At 36.6% G+C, this 24,269-nt stretch overlaps 1 long non-coding RNA gene across 1 annotated transcript in view; it reads right to left on the bottom strand.

Moving 5' to 3' along the window:
* LOC116634036 overlaps nucleotides 1–24,269 on the bottom strand; it is a 99,323-nt gene that overhangs the window by 72,482 nt on the left and 2,572 nt on the right. The gene's annotated exons all lie outside the window — the stretch shown is intronic.

The raw sequence follows: 24,269 nt of genomic DNA, 5'->3' as shown, positions 1-24,269 counted from the left end.
TGCTATGCACATGTAAGACTACTTACTAGTAATCTACTAAATGATTAATTAGGCATTACTTAAATTTAATTATTAAAAACTAAAACTGATCCAATACTAGAATTTTTCCCACCTCTTAGCCTTTTTAGCTTTCACAAAAATTACATGTTATATCCTCCAAATTACCTCACAGACACTATACGCCATCATAACCATAACTTTTATTCCTTACCACTTACCATAATTGTAATTAATTTGTTTAAAATCTGTCATTCCCACTAGACTATAAGCTCTGTAAGATCAGTGGTCAAGTGTGTTTTTTTCACTGCTGTGTACCATAGCTTATCTGGAATACTGCAGGTGGCTGAGAATGAATTATGAATTGCTTCTTGTCATTAATTGCTTCAATTCTTGTTTTTTAATTATAAAGAACTTTTCACTTAGCTTCAGAATTATCAATCCAGGGGCGCCTGGGTGGCGCAGTTGGTTAAGCATCTGCCTCTGACTCAGGTCATGATCTTAGGGTCCTGGGATGGAGCCCCGTGTCAGGTTCCCTGCTCAGCGGGGAGTCTGCTCCTCCCTGTCCCTCTGCCTCTGCCTCTGCCCCTCCACGCCGCTCGTGCGTGTGCTCTCTCTCAGATACATAAATAAAATCTTTTAAAAAAATTATCAATCCAGTTTTTTGATGGTTGTTTACACTACTGTTTATGATGATTTCAGATATTTTAGGCTATAATTTTGCACTGACAGGTCTTTAAGACAGCATGAAATGTGGTTCTAATATGAGTCATTCACACTTCTATTATTAAAAGTTATATGAAATTCACTCCTGGGGTGAGGGGGTGGAGGATTGAGGGGGAGGTTAATGCTTTATTTTTACCTCCAAATTCTTCATTGGAAAGTGGTCAAGAGGTTTAAGATCCATTGTATTTGCAAGACATATGATCTGTGAATCCTAGAGACATTATCTTTTCATTGACAGCCTTTGGTTCAGGAGTCATGAACACTTAATTCATGCTTCTTCTCTACCATAAGACTAGACTTTCAGAACATCCTGCTAAGCCTCACCTCAGTTCCACTTGGGGTGATGCAACTTGTACTAGCTGTTTCTAAGGCAAGATAGGAGAAAGAAGGAATCCTCCCAGCTCAAGATAATGCTTCCAAGTCATTAGCTCTCTGTGTGTTTTGTTTTTACAAACATGCAGGTACAAAATGGAGCTCCAGGGATAATGGTGCAAACCTCCATGTCTCAAAAGCAGGCTAATGTGAGAATGAGCAAGACTTCCTTTAAAAATGTCAGGACCACTGATCTGTACTCAACAGCGTCAGATACAGTTTTGGTCTAATTAACCTCAGTATTTCTAGCACTTAATCAAGAAAGATCCAATTCCAGTGGCTCTTATTTTAAACTATTTCACTAAAGGCAACATTAAGGTAATTTAGGTAAAAACAAAATTTAAACAAAACAAGGAAATGGAATGTTAATTACTTTAGGGAAATGTGTAAACTCCCTCTTCATTGAATGCTCAATGGTTATTTGTTCTAATTGCTCTTTAGTGAGTATTTATTGTGCACATTCACAAGCTGCTCATTAGAATTGCTGATTTGATGATAAGAGGAAATCTGCAAAACTACCATTAAGTTCACCAGATAGAATCTTGTGATCCTTTATGTCCTTAACTCATTTGGCAACCTCTGCACAAAGTTTTCAAAGACTCTAAAGACACAGTTCTGCCAAACCTCACCCTGATACTCTGATACGTATTCAGAATTTAACCTGCAAGTTTTACAAAAATTGACCCAATTTGCAAAATTGAAAGAGGTGGCTAAATTGTTCCTGACACTGTAACAAGTCCTTGAAAAGAGATAATCTTGTCAAGCTGTGATGTCTAGTTATCTTAAAAACACTTAAGGAAAGGAAGCTGTTTTTATAAGTGTGGAAGTGTTTGTAAAGGAGAGAGCTGCTTGGATTTATCAGCACCACGCTCTAACCAACTGAGCTAACCGGCCAACCCGAGAGCTGCTTGGATTTAAACTGTCGCTCGCTCTTTCTTTTTTTTCTTTTGAGAAAGAATATTATAGTACTAACAAAAGAAAAACTATTGTTTTGCCTTCCATCTTTGGCCTAGCTGATACAAGTGAACATCTCTCAGAGGGGCCTTCCTCTTGTCACCATCTATCCAGATCCTACCTGTTCTTTGATTCCAGCTGAAGCCCTCCCCCATCCTACTTCTGCCTGAGTCAGCTTCCAAATGCATCAGCCCTTATCGATTCCCTTTCCCTCTAAAGCAGCATTGTCTCTGATGCTCATTATATCTCTTATTTCTTGGTTCTTTTGCCTTTATTTAACTGTTCCTCTTCTCCATAATCAAGAGGTCTAGAACAGTGCTTTATTTCCTTTCAAACCAGGAGAGGGGTGGTATGAGGAGCTACGCTTAGGGTACTACCGGGAATGGCCAGCAATCCCTGTACCAATGGATGGAAGATTACTCCAAACTTTGCCGTGAAAGAGAAAAGAACGCTCAGAGACGAAGACCCTTTGCTCTTCTTTGCTCCTGCTCTCCTTATCACTTTTTCTCAAGCACGATGATGTGTGACCAGGGGTCTTACAGAAACTGAGAGGATTTATGGGAAAGATAAGATATGCTAATCTGCATGGTCTACTAAACATAGCCTAAGGGACAATACACACATCTCTTAGATCACAGGGCGGCTATTTGGACTAAGAGAGCTTCCCGGAAGGTAACTCCCCACTGCATTCCAACAGGCAGAGTGGTCATGCAGGCCTCAGCATTCCAAAGGCCTATGCCCTTCTCCAAAACCCTCCCTTGCCTCCAGAGGCCTCTGTGTTACACTTTAGCAAGCCAGGTATTATGGCTGATTTCACGCTCTGCATTAACCCCAAAAGGGTACTGTGAGAACACCAACAGAGATGGGGGGAGTTAGGAAAGACTGCCCAGAGAAGATACCCCAAAGCAACATTCTGTCATTTGTAGGCCACTGCTTAACCCAATGATCCAGCAAAGGCTCTCCTTCTCTTCATTTGCTTTCTGCCTATCCTTACAACTTTCTTTTTGAAAGTACATCCACTTTATACTCAATATTCTTTTGGTTCTTCTTCATTGATAAGACTTCCTTGCTTTCTTCCTTGTAGTGGCAGAAAGCTGAGCTAGAAACAAGTCTGCTACAGGTTTAATGGGTACTCTGACGTATTTTTATTTTTCTCGCACACCTCTGTATTATGTATGCCGTGGTGCTACTGCATACGGATGGGTTCCAGGTCACTGGCTGGCAAACCTGTACTCCAGTTGTGGAGTGATATTTCACTTGCAGACTTCACCGTCCATTGAGCAAGTATGTTATTTGTGTCAGAACAGAAGATAAATAAATAACAATGCAGTAGACATTCCACCCAGGGGTTTTTGTGTTCCGTAAGCAAGTGTAATAGTATACCCACTTTACGAGTAGTGTTTGAGGATGGAGAAACTTTGCATATTTAAAAAGCATAGAAATGAACTTTCAGAAATGAACAATTTTATCTCACAAGGGAAACCCGGATTTTAAAAAGGCACTGCTCTTATATAGTCACAGTCAGAAGCAGCATTCTTTATTTGGAGGTAAAAAATTAAACATAGACATACAGGCAAAAAAGACACAATGAAAGCACAGTATAGACATTAAAAGAGTTGAAAAGAAGAGACATGAGCCTTATCACTCAAACCACATTGACTATGAAATATATTGCTGTCAGAATGTTCTGAAATGCTCTTTATAGGATACATATTGCAGGTGTGAAAAAGGCTGTGTGAACATTAAGGCTTTTGCATCACTGACAATATTTTTAACTATTTAATATTTTGTTACTTTGTGGGCGCCTGGGTGGCTCAGTTGGTTAAGTGTCTGCCTTCGGCTCAGGTTGTGGTCTCAGGGTTCTGGGTTCGAGTCCCATGTGGGGCTCCCTGCTCAGCAGGGAGTCTGCTTCTCCCTCTCCCACTGCCCCTTCCCCCTCTGCTTATGTGCTCGCTCTCTCTCAAATAAGTAAATAAATAAAGTCTTTTTAAAAATGTTTTTAATACTTTGGCGTTACTTTGGATTTTAAGTCCTCCTTCCTCCCTTCCTTTCTTTTCTTTTGGATAGAAAAGTAGTTCCTAGAGAGAAAAGAATACTTTATGCATTAATTGTTTTGAACCTTCTATAAGACATTTTTTGACCACAAAAAGACATTCCACAATTCTCAAAGATGTGAGACAGAAAACTGCAGGGAAGTAAAGCATAAAGATCTTTGGGTGGCTCTGGATACAAGTTACTTTGGTAATTCAAATAAAATTTGAATATATATATATAGAGAGAGAGAGACAGAGACAGAGAGGGGGAAGGAGAATATAATACAAAGTCATATCTGAGTTTGGGCAGGCTGGTCAAAGAGGAAAATGCCCTGTTCCTGTTCCTGCTGCTGACACGTGACACACTATGCTTTTCCTTCAAGTTCTGCAAAACACCTTATAAAGACATACTGTTCCCTTTGGTGCATCTCCCCATGAATGTTTTTGCTCTTTTGTTTTGTTATTTAAACTGGTGACATAATTCCGATATTGTCTGCCTTAAAGGACCAGTAACTACAGGGGTAGACTTGGCAAAGACATATTATAATTTAGATTTCCGTGTACCTAGTCTCATGTTTCTGTCCTGTGAACAGATTCCCATCTGATCACCTTTTCCTGCTTTTCTAAGGAGAGATACTCCTCATACTGATATCATTTATGTTTTTGTTTATTGGTTCTCAAACTTTAGTGTCCATAAATAAAACTCGGAGGAGCTAATTTGAAATGCAGGTTACACCAGTCCCAAAGATGCTAATTCAGTGGGCCTAGGATAAGAATTTTAGTAGGATCTCCAGTTATTGTGATGCAGAATGTTTCTAAGACCATACTGTGAACAGGGGCACCTGGGTGGCTTAGTCGTTAGGCATCTGCCTTCGGCTCGGGTCATGATCCCAGGGTGCTGGGATCGAGCCCCACGTCAGGCTCCCTGCTCAGTGGGAAGCCTGCTTCTCCCTCTCCCACTCCCCCTGCTTATGTTCCCTCTCTCGCTGTCTCTCTGTCAAATAAATAAATAAAAATCTTTAAAAAAAAAAGATCATACGGTGAACAAAACTGGCTTAGTGAATTTAAGAAAATGCATTCCCTTTCCTAAATTATGTGTGCATATTAATCCCTATTTTCTACTGTGGAATACAGTTTTTATGTCCCTATACATGGAATTTCAGATATCATAGGTGTGGGAAATATTTAGGAGCAGAGTAAATAAAAATCTACCTGGCAAATGAAGGTTATAGTGATTGAAAGGAAAGTTTTTAAATGGTGTTAAAATATGTATTTCTTCTAGAAAGCATTTTTTAACACCTTAAATAGAAAACAATCGGGGGTCAATCTTATCTGCCTCTGACTGTGACTATATAAGAACAATGCCTTTTTTTATCTTAGTTTCCTTTGTGAAATAAAATGATAGCTGTTAGCAACTAAAAAAAAAAAAATACTGTGAATAAATCACTTTGGAACAGTTATCTAGGAAATGGCCATCATCACTCTCCACTCCATCCCTTGGTGTTTCATACCCATGCCATATACCCAGGTACTCTGGGTTCAGAAAGCAACAGCTGTGTGAGCAACATCCACCTGTGTGGCACCAAAGAGAAAAAAATGGATATGAGGGACACTACAAAGGAAGAACTGATTATGAAGGATGAGCCTTCAGTTCTTCCTGACTTCAAGGATAGAAGAGGCTTAGGAGAGATTTAAAAGTCCTACTTAAATCAGAGGTTTCAAGCTGGGTGATAAAGAGAATCATGATGCCACCAACAGACATAGAAAACAGAGGAGCTGATTTTGAAAGCAAAATGATGTGTTTCAAGAGATAATGAAATTTTCAAACTGATGACAGGATGAGATGCCCAAATAGAAATGTCTAGCAGACAACCACAGATATGATACTGCTGCTAAAAAGAGGGGACAGCCCTAGAGATGGTGATTTGATTATTTTCATTTATGCAATGATTATGGCAATATAATGGATGAAACATCTGAAGGGAAAGAGTGAAGAAAGACAATCAGAACATATGGCTCTAGACCTTTAAGGTAAAAAGAAGAGAAGCCAATGAAAGGAACAGGAGAACAGTAATTAGAGAAACTGGATAAGAACTGTAGTAGTTCTGAGTAGAGGTCAAGGGATGAAGAGAATCCAAAAAAGGAGAATTTCAACTGCATGAAGAACAAGACCAAAGACCAATGAAAATGGAGACCAAGAAAAAAATTAGGTTTATAAATTTGGAAACTATTAATATTTTTCAGTAGAGCCAGATTTTAGGATAGTGAGGAAGTCAGAAAGAGTAGTGATACCAGCACTGGCCAATAGAAATATAATGTGGACATATATGTAATTTAAAATTTTCTGGTAGCTACATTAAAAACTAAAAAGATGAAATTAATTTTAATATTTTGTTTAACCCAAAATTTCAATTTGCAGTTAATAAAAAAATTATTGAGAATTTTACATTCTTTTTATCTTTTGTCATCTTCAAGATTTAATGTATATTTTACATCTGCAGCACATCTGAATTTGGTTGCTGTATTTCAAGTGTTTAAGAGCCACACATGAGGGCGCCTGGGTGGCTCAGTCGTTAAGCGTCTGCCTTCGGCTCAGGTCATGATCCTGGGGTCCCAGGATCGAGTCCCACATCGGGCTCCCTGCTTGGTGGGAAGCCTGCTTCTCCCTCTCCCACTCCCCCTGCTTGTGTTCCTGCTCTCGCTGTCTCTCTCTGTCAAATAAATAAAATCTTAAAAAAAAAAAAAAAAAAAAAAGAGCCACACATGAATAGTGGCTTCCTCACTGACCAACTCAGAGAACAGAAAGTAAATATGTCCCATGCAACATGGTAAAGACAGGAATGGGTCTTGGAAGCCAGTAACCAATGTTAGAAGTGGGGATAAAGTAGACTAAACGGATTATCTGAACCTTGGATGAGAAATGGGAGGACAGTGGCAGATATAGGCCTTAGAAATGACATTAGGGAGCAACGACCAGACCTCTGTTGGCAGTTCAATACACGACAAGGAGAATGATAAATGAGGATAAGGCCACTGTAAATGGGTTAAGGGGAAGGTAGTCCTATCAGAGAGAGTCATATTTGAGTTACGATGAAGGAAATATTTCATTACGAGTAACAGCAGTGTGGAAATAAATGAAGACCAACCAAATTAACTAGTAAAGGCTATTTATTTAGAGCTTGCTATAGCAAAGAAGTTAGCCACTATTACTTGCATTTTGGCAGACACTCAAACACAGGCAGGGGAGCAGGAAAGTTTTATAGTGGAAAAAAGGAAAGGCTTCACATATGCCTTGAACGGAGGCTGTTGGCATGGGGAAGCCATATGCTTTCTAACTACAATTGGGACATCCTATGTGATTTGTTAGGGGTACATATTTAGCTTTCTCTGGTTGGTCCTAAATTGGAAACAGTGAAAAATTAGGAAATTAGTTATTTGTTATTAATCAAGTCCTGGCCATTTGGGGCAGATTGTAACAGAGGTTATTTCTGGTTTCCTTGATTGTTACCAGAGACAGCAATCTGACTTCCTCTCTGATTTATAGAAAGCTGGCTTCCTGGGGTGCTTATTTTAGATAATGGGTTAGTTTCCTGCACAGGTTGCTGCAAATTATGGATCAGAACTCTATTCATATATATGGTCTGGCCATTGTCCATTTGTATATTCAGTTTCTCAGTAGCTTTGCTTCTATTATTCATTGGAACACTGTCCTTTCGAATTTCGTATAGCTCAGGAAGGTCATACGTTGGAAGTCAAAAGACCTGGGTCATAATCTCTATTCTTTCATTAATTAGTAATATTCCCAAACTCATCATAAAACTTCCCTGTACCTCAAATATCCTCATCCAAAAATGAAAAGAAATCAAAGTTTTCAGAAATTACAAAAGGAAGGCAGAAAGACAGAAAAAAAAAGATGTCAACCACAAAACAGAAAATTAGGAATGCTTTACCATAAGTTAAATGTAATTAAACAAGAAATTATAGATATAAAAAATTTTAAAACTCAGTGTAGAAATGAACAAGCAACAGAAATATGTGAAATAGTTAACTAAAGAATGGGAGAAATTTTCTAAAAAAGACAGACAGAGGGGTGCCTGGGTGGTGTGATCAGTTAAGGGTCCAACTCTTGATTTCAGCTTAGGTCATGATCTCATGCTCAGTGAGGAGTCTGCTTGAGATTCTCTCTTCCTCTCCTCGCCCCTCCCACTTGTGCTCTCTTTCTCAAATAAATAAATCTTTAAAAAAAAAAAAAGAAAAGAAAGACAAAATTACATCAAAAAGTAAGACAAAATTATAAGATATCCATGTACCAACATAGGCAATAGATGAAAATCAAAGGATATCATCTGAAACTCATGAGCTAAACAGAAGCCTAAGAAAGGAACAGTGGTAATAAGGGCATTATATTAAAAAAAAATTATTACAATTAGTGTAAAGGTAACCACAAGAACAAAGAATATAAACCTTCCTAAATACCAAAAACAATATAAAAAAGGACAAAGAAAACACGACAAATGTGGATGACAGAGTCCAAAACTACCAATGATATTAACAAATTCAAATGGACTTAACTAACATATTAAAAGAAAAACTTACTTCAACTTACAGAGCAAACCCCAACTCTATGCTGTATATAAGAGAAACCCCTCAAACAAAATAATCCAAAACTTTAAATATAAACAAATGGGCAAAAGTATGCCAAAAAAATGCAAACAAACAGAAAAGGAAGGAGTTGTGATCTTAATATCTCACCAGCTAGAACTCAGTACCTTAAGCATTAAAGAAGACAATAAAAGACAAGTCATTATGCAAAAGACCATGTATATATAACAGCTTTGAATATTCATGTACCAAATTTCACAGCAATCACTTTATAAAGCAAATACTATAAGGAATGCAAGGAGAAATAACCAGAAACAAACATTAATATACAAGGTTAATATACATTCTCAGTCCAAGACAGGTCAAGTGGACAAAAAATAAGTAAATAAATAAAGATACAGAAGCCCTGAACAACATAACCAATAAAGTAAATTATATGAATATATATCAGATTTTGTATCCCCCCCCAAAAAAATATATCTTCTTTTCAATATACCTCCTTTTTAAGAGCAGATAAGCTTTCATGAAGACAAACCATATATTATGGTCCAAAGAAAATCTCAATGAGCTTCATAAAGTAGAAATGATACAAAGATAATTCTCTGATATTAAAAGCATAGATATTATAACAAAATCAAAACATAAATAGGCCTTTCTATCCCAAGTTAACTATTAGACAACTTGAATCAAAGGAGAACTGAAATTTCAGAATTATTTATAAAAATAATGGAAATGAAGACACTACATATCAGACTCAAAGTTAAAGCAGTTAAAGCAAAGACCAGAGAGAAGAATCATAGCCTTATATGGTTATACCCACACAAAATGAAAGAATTAAAATAAATATCTACTTGAATTAATAGACATTCATTCCTTGCTCTTAAATAGTATTTATTTAATATCACAACAATGTCAATTCTTCAAGAGTAATATAAAATTTAACTCTAGAGCAGTTAAAAAGAAACAGAACAAAGAAAGAAGGAAATATATAAAATAACGGCAAAAAATGAGTTATAAACAAAAAAAACAGAATAAATACATAAAAATGCTGGTTTTTTGGAAAGAATCAACAAAATACAGAACCCACTAGCTAATTAATCAAGCAAAACAGAAGCACAAATATACAAAATAAGAAATAAGTAAATAACTGTAAAAAAAAGAAAATTTTTAAATATCATAAGACATTGTATGGCACAACTCTGTGCACATAAACTGTAAAACCTAGATGAAATATACATTCCAACAACCAACTCTCGTAGATATAGAATGTAAAACAAACTAATTTCCATGGGACAAATAGAAATAGTTTATCAAGACCCTAGCCTACAAAAAGCACAAGGCCAAAGTTTCACAAGGGAATCCTAAGCGAACTTCCAAAGATTAGATTATCCCAATGCTCCTATGTTCCAAAACAAAGAGTCGGGGGGGAATCTGCCTATTCTCCTAAATACCTCTTTAACCTGACCCTATGATCTATTCCACTACCATTGCCTGAGCACAGATTCTCATAATCTTTTGCCTGGACTCTCCATTCCTTCTCCCTCCAATTTTTCCTACAAGCTGATGCTGGGCTATTACTTTTTTGAAAAAGAAAATATGACCACATATTTTTTTAACTTTCTCAATCTAAATGTACTGCTAATTAAGTTACAGGTGTGAAAACTACAATTGGAAAAACTCTGCTATCATCTTAAACACATTCTAAGTCAGATTTTGTACATGTTGGGGCTTAGGGGACTTTTGATACATCCAGGAAGTTTCTTTGGGAGACATTATAGAATTGAAAAGATGGCTAAGGATGGAATTCTAGAAAACATATCAGAGGAAAATAAAGGAGGAAAAAAAGAGAATTTAGTGGGGGAAAGTTGAGGGTATGCGACAGATCTTCCCAATGATTTTGTGGGGCAAATAACTAACCATCTTTATTTTGAGACCCTTCTCTCAGAACTTTTAGCCGAGGTCACTCACCTAGCATGTGATGTAGGCAGGACTACAGCCCAGATTATAGATAACTATGCCGGCATTCCACATACACTGCCTCTTTCTTCATCTAACAGTCCTTAGTAATCCTGTCCTCTGAAATGCCATGGCTTCCAATACTGCCTCCTGTTGATAGCCCACTTCTCTTAGATTACATTATGTTCTCCTTAAGAGCAGGAACCATACTTTACTGTACTTTTTAATCAACAAAGTTACCTAGCACAGCGAAGCACTAATTTCTATTACAGAACATTTGTGTAACATTATTATTATAATATATATTTTCTTAAATCTAATTGATTTCTCTGAAGATTGGCACATATTTTTTATGCTATTTTGCTATTGAAAGAGATTGAGAGGAAGTGTGCTACACACATAACATGATACACATAGCAACCTTCTAGCTTACATATTTTTTTCTTAGGTCAAGGGCAATTTCAAATATTTTGTTGCATTATCACCATCAATAGATGATACGGTTAAAAAAATGGCAACCATATTCTTATTATTAGTTTGAATTGTTGTCCAAATGTGAAAATCATGCTTTAAGAGCCAAGAAAACCAGATGAGGTGAGAAAGTACCTTGATTAATTTAGTAAAGTGTTCTCAACTTGAAGCATAAATAATATTGTGCTTCATCTTGACTACTCAGTATACTCTATACCTTCAGGCTAATATTGAATAACCACCTATTGTTAATCTTTTATATATGTTTAGTATAGTTCATTTTTTAAAATACTGTATCACTAAAAAAGTTCATCAGTGCTCATCATTCAGATTAATTAAAGAGAAGGCTAACCATGGTAAAAATTTGAATGATGAATAGTGTTAAAGTAATCTTACTAAATATACAGCCTAATTGCACGATACCTAGTTGAGTTCTTCAGAAATTGCTTCAATGAATAAATTTGAAATTAGCATATTTGTAGTTGTGTCCTTCCAAGGTACATGGAAAGTTTTTTAACACATATCTCCAATTTTGTTAATACTGCCAATTTTCTTAGGAAAATTTTTTTTGTAGATGGCACAAGAGAAATTTTTTATGTAGATGGTACAAGAGAAATTTTTATAGATGTTACAAGAGAAATTTTGACCAACTAATCACAGGATGTAAATTCACTGAGCGTACATGAAGTTTTACTTGCATATAAATTGCTGGGACATTTAATTTGGTGTGCATTTCTAGGTTATTTCTTCATTTATTTATTCACAGAAATTCAAGTAGTCCTCTTTCTAGAACCTGGAGAGGTGAAAATGTACATTTGTGAGAGCACTGTGATGTTTACACACAGCTACCATGGATAAGGAAAAAGGATTGCACCATGGTTGCATTAAAAGGTAGTTTCTGGAAGTAAGACTGGAAAAGAATCCAAAATCTAAAAATAAGTCCTAGCTAATAATATAAATACCCACAACCATAAATTCTCTTCGCCAAAGACTTACTAAAATTCCATGTATTGAAAAAATTTGAACCCTTGATACTCAATTGAGCATTCACTATGAAGAAATAAATATTCAAATGACACATCTGATTATGTCTTTTAAAACTACTGCATTTTCCATTTATTTTGAAAGCCAAGATAAATATCCCTCAGGTCCTACCAGGAAGAGATAGCTCACTCAAACTGGATAATTGAGGAAAACTTAGTAGACTACAAAAGCATGGGAAGTGTTATGGGAAATCAATTAGGAATAATGCTTTACCACAGGGCTAGCAATTGTGAGGAGGTATTACTACCCTATATCTGATGGTGTGAAGGGAGAGAATGGCTGCTCAAACCTGGAAAGAGAGGGGCACTAGAGAGGATCCATAGCCTTTGTAAGAGGGACCTGACCAGCCGACTTATTATGATCTAACAGGGAGACCCTTAAAGAATAAATGCCCTGGACTTACACTGCAGGGAGATTTCCATTGGCTGAATGTAACCAGAAGCCAGAGGGCAAAAGAACTCTTTCGTGTAGTTCAGCTAGGTCAGCACCTTAGGGCACAGAGAACAAAAGAGTACATAGTGAATCTGAAGGGCAAATGGAAAATACCCAATGTAGTACTCTTTTGCTGCAGGTAACAGAAAAATCTAACTCAAGCCTGTCTAAGCAAAGAAGGTAATTTATTGACTTATGTATCTGAAAACTACAGGTGTAGCCCTATCTTCAGGCCCAGCTTCATCCAACATCTCAAAGATGCCACTGGGGCTCAGTATCTTCCCATCTCTCAGCTCTGCTCTCTTCCAGGTAGACCTTATTCAAAGTTTCCATGTGGTGGCAAGATATCTGACAGCAGTTTAAGATTGAAGTCCAGAAAAAATAGTAAAGGAATAATAATAAAGTAAAAAACTCGAAGTTCTTTCAGCAATTTAATCAGAGTTCCTGGGCTTGACTCTCAGGGGCCAAGTCACTGCCCATTCCTAAGCCAATCAAGTTTATTAGAGGAACAAAACATGATGACTGGCCTCTACTAAGTCATTTGTCTATCCTTAGACTCAATAAGACACCCAAAGCCCAAGGACAGAGAATGGAGGAAGAGTGGGTACTGCTACCAGAATTAAGAAAAATGGATGCTAGGAAGCTAAAAGACAACAAATAACCACTAAGGCCTATGTGGTAATCCAATTTGCTTCTCAGCTCTCAATTATCATGACGTTCAGGAATATATGAATCCATTAGTTTGGGCTGATAAAGTAGCATTAGAAAAATGTGGTAACAATTTCCACCTTTCTTCTAATTTCCACATATTATGCCAATGATGCCATGACACATTTATTTATATGCAGATAAATACGTGTTAGTACCTATATAAATATGCATATAAAGCTCCCCATCATGCCATAATTTGATTTGTTTTGCTACTGAACATTTATATTAACTTTCTATATCTATAAGCACAGTGCATATTCTCCTTAGGTTGCTAATTCCTGAAAAGAAGGAGCCATTTCTGTTTCAGTTGTTAGTTCGATTTTCTTCCCAAACTACTGGCATACAAGGATGAATTAATAAGTCAATTTGATGTTAACAATGATAAAATTACACTTTGGGGTATTTTTCTCTGAAGAAGTATCAGTTTTTTTCCCAACATAAATGGTTTTAAAACCCAAATTATCACACTGTCACAGAAATTTAAAGCTGGAAAGGCCCAGATTACTTAGGAACTGAGCATCAAAGTTCAAGTGACCTTGTGCTAGCCAGCATTTTAAAATAAATCTTGAAGAAATGAAAGTCTATATCCTGGAGAAATTGCAGTAGAATAAGGTAATGAGTAGAACTGTTATATTTTAACCAGAGACACTAAATAAACTTGCAGGCCATAGTGAATTTTATCATGCAAGTGGCAAGGGACTATTAAGGCTGAACCTAGATGTATATCCTCCTTACATCATTCTGTTTAGGGAAGAAAAGCTTTAGCCAGGTAGATACAGGAGTCAGTGCTCAGATCACACTGACAGAGTAAGTGGAGTTTTTTATGGCAGCTGTGTATTTGCTGATAAGACAAAGTGAAGAAAGCAAGTACTTAATCACCACATCTCTAAAATGATACAGAAGACTATTTTTACCTGTCTACTGTGCTTTTTTACCTTTCCTCTCAATAATGTACCTACATATTAGTTTTTAAATTGCTTACCTACACAAGGTTCATTAGCTTCTCATAGGCTAGTAGGCTGGCTTCATGTTTATTCCTCTATAGAATGAGCACATCTCTAAAATTATCCAGTAACGAATCTACAGCTAGATGCTCAGAAAAGCAATTGGGAAGCAGGAAATCATTTTCTTTTAGCCTGTTTAACAAGAAACAAACTGAGATGTATCAAAATGAAAACCTCAATACAGTAGTCCTCCCTCATCTGCAGGGATACATCCAAGACCCCCAGTGGATGCCTGTAACTGTAGATAATACTGAACACTATATGTACTATGTTTCTTCCTATACATATATAACTATGATTAAGTTTAATGTATAAATTAGGCACAGTAAGAGATTAACAACAATAACTGATAATAAAATAGAACTATTTAATAATACATTATAATAAAAGTTATGTTAATGTGATCTGTCTCTCTCAAAATATCTTATTGTACTGTACTTGTCCTTCTTGAGATGTTATGAGATTTAAAATGCCTACATGATGAGATGAATGATACAGATATCATGACTTAGCATTAGGCTACTATTGACCTTCTGACCATACATCAGGAGGAGGATCATCTGATTCCTGACTGCAGTTGATCATGGGTAACTGAAACTACAGAAAGTAAAACCATGGTGGGGGGGGGGGGCGCACGGGACTACTGTACTATTTAAGATTGCTTTCCCTTTGTCCTTTTTCTCCTCCCTGGTTGGTGTTGGGCTGGGGGACTTAAATAATGCCACTATGACATCCAAGTGGAAGGGTTGTCCACTTTGGATTTTAACTGGTCTCATTTTTGAAGCTGGTTTCCTTGGAGATCATGTTTCCCCACTATATTAACAATCTACTGAGATGTGACAACACCCTCTTTTGATCTCTCTCCATCTTTCTGAGGGGTCTTTCCACCCTGGCTGACTGGTAAACCTCCTGAAAGTCTGTTGAGTCCTTCATTCTCACCTTTCTCTTTTGTCGACACAGAGAACTACTCACTGTTTTTCATATACCTCTTAGACCTAGGGTTGTCAGCAGGCACTTGCTGTGCTATACCATTACTCTCCAGTTGCTATGGTGTGGTGAGCCTCAGCAAGCCTACCAGAGTCCCAAAGAGAAAGGGTAATTCACAGAGAATAAATCCATCAGAGGCAGAAGGGAAGAAGGAATTTACCACCTCTCTCTTTCTGTCCTTGCTCCAAAATTCATTCCGAGGCAGAAATGTACATAAAAAATGCTAAAGCTCTTTCCTTGCCTCTCCCTCCATTCCCACTCTAATTCTTTGTACATATTTATAATAACTGTTTCTACTGATGGATTTTTTTAACCTAGCTATGGGTCACATTTTCATGCTTTTTTGCATGTCTAGTAATTTTTGATGGATGCTGTACATAGTGAATGTTATTGTTGAGTGAGTTTTATGTGTTTCATTAAAGGGAGTTGAGTTTTATTCTGGCAGGCAATTAATTTACTTGGAAATTAACTTGGATCATGTTGAAGCTTCTTTTTCAACTTTGTTATGGTGGCTCTAAAATAGACTTTATGCCTAGTTTTAGCCCTCAGGACTAAAACTAAAAGTATAGCCTTTTTAGGATCTCTATTTAATTCTGAGTGTCAACAGGCCTGTCTACCCTAGTTGGTCAGAATTCAAACATCTCCTAATCCTGTGAAACTCGATGGTTGCCCAGCTTACAGCTTCCCTGTAGTTGTTCTCTGGCCCTGTGGGGTCTCACCCAAATACATACAGCTTAGCATTCAATCAAATACACAAAGGGACATCTATGGGAATTTCCAGAGTTCTTTCCCTGCTTAGCTCCCTCCTCTTTGGCCCTCTGCCCCATAAATTCCAACTGCTTAAGACTCCATAAACTCTGATATCTGTCTCTTCCACTCAGTGAGGCTGCCATGCTCTTTCTGGCTCCACCTCTCTCTACCAATGTCTAGTCTAGTAAATGCCTCCAGCCAGAAAACGAGGCAATTGTAGGACTTACCCCGCTTGATTCCCTTCTCTCAGACACTGTGGTCTTGCACTGACTGTTGTTATAGCCTGAAAACAGTTATTTCATATATTTTGTCCAGGGTTTTTTGTGGAGTTTTTTTCGTTGTTTATAATAAACAGGTTAGTCTGGCACCAGTCAATCAGTCATAGCTACAAGTGAAAGTCAAGGCTTTCGATTTTCTCCATTTGCAATATTACTGGCAATCCCTAAAATAATGGGTATCCTTCTATGTAGGTGTTCAACTGAGGAGAGGATCACCATTTAATCATTTGGACCAGAAAAAAATCATCAACTAATAATTCATAAATCATACTGTTATACTTTATCTCCAATTTCCATAGATTTAAAAACTATATTGTACAGTTAATATTGTTGCTATTATAATGACTATAATCCAGATATCTGATGTATAAAATAGGACTAGAAGACTCATTCACAAAACAAGACAAAAGAACTTACTAGAAGGGAGAAAGAAGATGAGAAGTAAAAGTGACTTCCTAGAGAACAAAGGAAAAGCAACTTCCTGGAGAACAAAGAAGGGACTAAGTTATCCTCCTTTCTAATAAAACTGAAGAATCTCAGACTTTAATAACATAGGAGCCTGCACTCAATGACAGATTAGGGCGCTGGTGTTTCCTTACTGCATGACTTGGGGAAAATAAAACATAATGCACTAGAAGATAGCAAATAGAGGCTCAAGTGAGGAAGATCTAAGAGGATTTTCCTGGTTCCTTCCAAGACTTGAGATATGATGTGGTAAGGCTAGCCCCAGAGAAGTGTCACATGCCCTAGGTGAACATGGGTCTAACATGAATCTTAGGAGAAACTGAAATGAACACTTACAATTGTTTTAGGAAAACTGAGAGAGGGTATTCAACCTAAATAGAAAAGCATGCCAAAAAGTCTCAGAGTTCTGAGAAGAAGTAAGGTATCAATGTTTGAAAAAGGCAAACAGGTAAATAGGTTTATAAATATAGAGATTGCCCAGAGAATTTCAGCAGCAATATGTTATCAATCCATTCAATATTTTTTGTGTAAAATATATTTTTGTTTAATCATTTTTAATACAATCATAAGAATACTTGCTCACAATTCTACTCTCTCTCTCCATGAACACTGGGAAAGGGGATTAAGCTAATTCAGAATATTCCATAAAATAAATTTGCAGTAAATGGTAAAAAATTTCACTGACTCAGTTCTTATGCCACTAATTCCAAGGGTCTTACAGAAACTCTTTTGTTATATAGTTCAGGAAATGAGTTATCCTTAATTTGGCCAGAAGTAAGAGCCAATGGCAAAGCATTTGGAAATATTTTAATTATACAGAGATAATCAATGCAATGGTATTTGTTACTGTGAAATTATACTATACTATTGTGAATTTTTTCTCCTCTAAATCTTCAAATTGTAACAAAGATACTAGTTCTTTTATACTGTGAAACTGGTAAAAGCTATAAAATAATCCACTTTTCTTCCATATCTAAGTCCACAGATACAGAATTAAGGATCAACAGCAATAGCCATTCATGCTACCTTTTTTCAATTAGGATGTTTCTATGACTTGTTCATCACTGAATTCCCAGCATCTAGAACTGCATGGAACAATAGATATTCAATAAACATTAGGTGAATGAACGAACTACCACTCTCATATTCATGCTAGACACCATGATACCAATGAAAATGAATACAATAAATTCTGGATCACCAGCTAATGAAAGGTCCAGGTATCATAGAAAAATAATAACAAAAACAAAACCAAGAAAACTTTCCTAACGTCATGGTGCTTGGTTTTGTTTATTATTATTGGGGAAAGGGTTAAAATGTAGCCACAGAAATGGGTTGAAATGATTAACAGCAAAACCCTGGGCTGCTACAGTTAGGAGTGATGTTTTATAGCCCAAAAAAGGAAGTCAACCAGAGTCAGTGACTCATGCAAAATGGTAGATAATTTTTTACTCAGTGCTAACACAGAAGTTATCTTGCAGAAATCACTGCAGTGGGTAAGAAATCTCCTTAAGTTCTAGACCTTAGAAATAGCAAAATAAAAGCACTGCAAGCTTAGAAATTCTGTTGATAAAGGCCCTTAACTGAAATTAATTTCAAACCAAAAGACACTGAAATGTTTATAATCCATATTACAATTCTGATATTAGTAAGAAGTGATGATTCAACTCAGAAAGACATTGGGTATGAACAAAAGTAGAACCTGGTGTATTGATCAATAGAGAATTTCTAAACATTCCCAGTTCTTCCAGCTATTCTTCATATAATATGGTCTCAGATGCTTCACCAACATAAGATTGTATTACTCCAAATAAACTTCACTGTCTTAAAATGAGGCATTGAAGTACAACACAATAGTGATGGTTTATTTTGTGTCAACTTGGCTGGACCATGGTGCCTGGACATGTGGTCAAACATTATTCTGGATGTTTCTGTGAGGGTATTTTAGGATAAGATTAACATTCAAATTGATGTATTTTGAGTAAAGCAGAATGCCCTCCATTATGTGGGTGGGCCTCATCCAATCAGGTGAAAGCCTGAACAGAATAATTGACTGACCTCTCTTGAGCAAAAGAGAATTCAGCCAGCAGATGGAGTTTGGCCAGCAGATAGCCTGCAGATTTGAACTGCAACAATGGCTCTTCTTTGGTCTCCCACCTGATAGCCTTCAGGCTTCAACTGCAGCATCCACCCTTCCTGGGTTTCCAGCCCGCCAACCCACCCTGCACATTTTGGACTTGCGAGCCTCCATAATCACATGAGCCAATTCCTTAAAATAAATCTCTTTCTATACATATACACACATGCTCCTGGTTCTGTTTCTCTGGAGAACGCTGACTAATACAACAAGGATGCAGATATTTGTCCTATATGCACAGAACACTTCGGAAAAACTATCTTTAGAGACATAGTGAAATTACTGATTAACAAAAGGTAAAAGACAAAAACCAAATACAAACTAGGAGAAGAAAAAAATAAAGAGACATATATGACACACTATGACATATCCTTTATCTGAGTGTGGTATCTACATATACATATTTGTACATTGTCATTGATTCAAACGTATTTATTTAGTACCTCATATATGCTGGCACTGAGCTAGTTATTGAGTACAGAGACATGAACAAGACAGATAAGGCCCTGCCTTCACGGATCTTAATGGGGAATACAGATAATAAGGAAATAAATTATGATAACTGTTATTATGGGAAAAAATGGAGTGCTGTGATAGAGAAGAGGCTATCTTTGAGCTGAGACCTGAAAATAGAAAATTTTAAAAAGTGAGGGAAGAGCATTTCAGAAAATACCAAGTACAGAAGCTCTAAAGCGGGCAGAAAAATTGGAGTATTTGGAAAATATCAGAAAATCTATGTGGTTGAAAGAAAAAAAAAAAAGAAAATCTATGTGAGTCCTAATGATTTATAGAGAGGGTTGAAAATAAGGTAGGATACACAGGCAGAGACCGTATCATAAAGGGCTTCATAGTGAATTTATTAGGGCAAAGAACAGAGCCCTCCTGAACTTGGAAATCAGATTAGCATAATACACAAGAATCCCCATCTGTAGAAGTGGCTACAAGCAAAGGAGAAAATGGTGCGTGGCTGGGAAGTTTGAGAAATACTCAGTTCCAGAGTGTTACAGTACAGACATACAGAAGAAGGCCTAGAATATGATTATAACTTAAGCTGAAACATAATCAATGATATTGAACTCCACCTGGAGAAGTAATCTGTTAACAAGTCTGAGATAGTCCTCAAAGGTATCTCTCCAGCCATCATTTAGTACATGCATGGTGGGGGTGCAGGTAGAGGGGATTAATAGGTTGAGTTCTCATTATATCTCTGTCACTGCTTCAACAAAGGTAGTTCTACAGTTATCTGTTTGTATACTGGGCTTCCATTTTAAGAAAGTTAAAAAAAATCACTGAAAACTGCTTCAGAACCAGCAGTTATATATATATATGTATATGTATATATATGTATATGTATATATATGGAGAATATATAACTGCTAATAAAGAAAGAGAAAGAGAGAGACGGAGGAAGGGAGAGTGTGGGGTGCCTACGTGAGCAGAGTATCTGATAGCCTTAATGGAAATACTCATATAGAGGAAATAAATGTATCAGATTACACAGTTTGATGGAATTAGTCATTAACATCACTCAACAGACTGCTTTTGCTCTGATTCCACGCTCACAAATAAACTGACTATAGTTGGTTTCTCATGGGAGAATATATTGGTATTCAGTATCAGTTTCTGGTCCACATAGCGTCTATATTTCACCATTAAAATATCATCAATATGGTTTCTAAATCAGTGTCTAGCTAGTTTGGTTAGTGTCTATCTGTTTGCTAAACCTGCATTGAATTTCTACTCTTGAAAAATAGGATGCTAAATGCATGGACCACATCATGGAACTATCACACTGAGACTACCCAAGACTAACCAGCCAAACTGTCTCTGTGACATCTATCTATCTATCTATCTATGAATCTATCTATTGATTTTTATTTTAATTCCCATGTAGCTAACAGGTATACAATATAGTGACTCAATATGGCTGGTCTTTTTTCTAACCGCAACCAACTGGAACTAGAGAAACTCATTCATTTACAGAGACCATCCATAGTAGGAACTCACACTTACCAGCAATGCAATGCAATAGGAAAAAAACTTCATACTGATTTCATAGAAAAAGATGTACAGTGGCTTAAAGAAAGACATGAAGTTTTAGCACTTGGATTGTTTTTATTATAAAACAGAGAATGTAAAGGGTTAAATCTTAAAGTTCATTGTGTCCAATCCCTTAGTTTTAAAGGTAGCAAAACTTGGCTTGGGAGATTAGATGATCTGCCCCCAAGGTGCAGCCCGGACTCCTGGCCTAAACTGTTTCCACTATGATAACTCCCTATCTCATGGTAATAGTTACCGACACTCTTAATCTTCTCAGAGCCATTGAACTTCATATTTTCATTCTATGCAATGATGAGTAAATTTTAAAATCATGTTTCCTAAGAAACAAGAGATATTTAGTCTCCTATAAAAGTTTTTCCCTTCTATTATAAGCAATATTTATTTAGTTAATTCCAACCTATACAGCAGCCAAAGAGATCCTTTTATAATGAAAGACTTAATGTGTCTTTTGGCTTAAAACCCTAAAGGAATGCCCACTCCACTAAGAGTAAAAGCCAAGGTCCTCCCATAGCCTATGAACCCTGCACTTTCCTGCTGTGTTCCTACCATACTGTCTTCCTTGCTATTCCTCAATACACCACATACCTTCCTGTCTTAGGACCTTTGTACTGGCTGTTCCCTCTACTTGGAACTCTTTTCTCCCAAATAAGTTAAATGACTAATTTTTCATCTCCTTCAAGTCTTTGCTCAAATGCCATCTTCTCAGTGAGACCTTCTCAGTGAGTCCTGATAACCATTCCATTTAAAACTAATACACCTATCCCTCTGCATTTCCAGTGCCCCTTTCCCAGATTTATTTCTTTTTCTATAGGATTTATCACCTTATAATATACTGCATCATTTACTTATTTATTATGTTTATTGCTCATTGTCTCCCTCTACCAGAATGTAATCTCTTGAAGGTAGGAATCTTGGTGTATTTTTTTAACTATTATATCCCTAAAATCTGAAACAGTGCCCAACCTTCAATAAATATTTGCTGAATTCATTCATTCATTCATTTATTCAATTAATTGTTTTTGGAAATCAGACCCTTTATATCTACCAAAAATCAAATGTTGTATCTAAACTGGGTAGGATCAAAGTTTAATCTCTACCCAGACATGCTTTATCTTCTAATGGATTCCATTAAGGAGATGACAATATACTACTAGAACAATAACACATTTCTAGTCTCTGAAATTCTCCTTTGCTGCTGCTATCAATAAAATAAAAAGAAGTTACTATTTAATAATTAAAAGGTGATCAATTACTCTTTTTCAAAGAAACATCCAAATTGCATTAAAAATGAGTATCAAGCCAACCCAGAATGTATTGACAAAGAACACTGTCTATTTAGCATCAAACTGCTTGGTTATAATCCTGACATGTTCCCTGCTGGCATAGTATTCTGAGAAACAGCCACAAAATGAGAATCTAAGAAATGTGTGTGTTTGTATCTTTATAAGCTGTCCTGACAAAGTACCTGAAGATAAGCACACTGACCTAATCCATGTATCATACACGTCTTTTTAACTGTTTTTTTTCCCCCAACAATCATGATGGATTTGTTCTGAAATATCCTCATCCTATTCCAAGTCTTTTTTGTAAACAAAGACAAACACGGAAAAAAATGGCTGGCTGAGAATAGCACTACAGATGGCCACAGTGTATGGTCCAGCATTACACGTCTCTAGGAGCGCCACATACATCATACATGGATTATGATGTAAATGCAACAACCCCAACACCCTCACCCCACCTTGGAGTTGTGCAGTGTTCACCCCTGGGTCTGTTCAGAGCTAACTGGCCTAAACCGTAACTAAAATTAGTGATGATCTTTCCTCTCAGAAAAATTCAAAATTACTGAGCTAATCGATCCTAGACCATGAGATATGAACTTACATTAAAATAATATCATCAAAACATTTACCAGTAACTAAAATATGGAGAAGGTGTTAGAGACACAACTATCTTAAAATGACTCTACACAGTAAATCGCAATTCCCCATCCCTGAGTCCTTGTTTAATTGGCAGTAGGTTTTCTGGTAAAGGATAGAAAACTTGATACCCACAATGATCTTACAGCACCCTCATGTGGATAAATATTTGACAATGTTTTTCTTAAAGAGATGTGTTAATCTGTGATATGAACAATAAGAAGAGAAGGTAGTATAATCCTTTCAAACAAAGACTACTGGGATGAGTGAACCCTTATCAGAAGAAGTCTGAATTATTTCTCTAATAATGAGGATGAATTTTTGGCTGATCTAGCCATACTTTCCATTTAGTATTCCTCCTTTTTCCCTGAGTTAAACCAGGGTGACTCCATATATAACTCTGAATAGAACAAAGCTACTACCTTCTATGGAACCAAAGCTGCCTCTTGCACTGTGTGCCTATGAATAAAACCAAGTGGCCCCATTATAGGGGAAAAAAAGGTTCAAGGCTATCTTTAGAAGTTCACATAATAATATGTTTTAAAATAAGTTCCATACAGGAATATTTACAAACTATATTCTTAAAGAGCATGGTTTCAGCTGACCCTCTAGATGGTATGGCATGGTAGAAAGAGTACTAGATACATAGATAATGTGGATTCTAAAGTTAGTTTTTGAACAAATTCTTAACCTTTCCATATCTCTTTTTTAATTTTTTAAATGGCAGAGTAGAAAGAGCAGAAAATACTAGTTGGTGGCTTCCCAGTATAGTCAAGATTCCTTTCGTTCCAAACCATAAATTTACTCAAGCTGGCTTAAGTAACAATAAAAAAAAAAAAAAGGATTTTTTTTAAGAAAAAAAATTGGGAAAAAAATTGCTGAAAAGTTAAAGGGAGGAATATTAACATATCCTTATGGTCTTACCTGGGTCTACTCACACTTCCCTGATACAAACATCTCATCCTTAACTCCAGGTGAGGATGAGTCTTTTTGAAATTGTTTACATCAGAATCAAGAACTAGAAAAAAACCTGTCTATAGATTTCGTATATAGTCACAGATTATCTGTGTAAGTCCTTCCCATGTGGCAATACACAAGTTTCTGAGATCCAGACAGACTTCATCTTTTGCATATCGTGTCACTAGCAGCTCTGCATGTTATTTTGGGGAAACTTGGGGGATCCAAGAAAAGCTACTTTGAGATATGCTGCTTTTGCCTTTGCTTTTTGTGGCTACCTTGCTCTGGCTAAGTTTTTGTGTTCTTTGCTAAACATTTAATGTGTGTGTGTGTGTGTGTGTGTGTGTATTCTCACACAGAGGAAACAGGGGTCTCTTCCCACCAATATATAGCCTACCTGAAATTATACACAG

The sequence above is a fragment of the Phoca vitulina genome, unplaced genomic scaffold, assembly GCF_004348235.1.
Source record: "Phoca vitulina isolate PV1807 unplaced genomic scaffold, GSC_HSeal_1.0 scaffold8, whole genome shotgun sequence".
Classification (NCBI taxonomy): domain Eukaryota; kingdom Metazoa; phylum Chordata; class Mammalia; order Carnivora; family Phocidae; genus Phoca; species Phoca vitulina.
The sequence above is the reverse complement of the archived record's forward strand: the minus strand, read 5'-3'. Positions and strand labels throughout refer to the sequence as shown.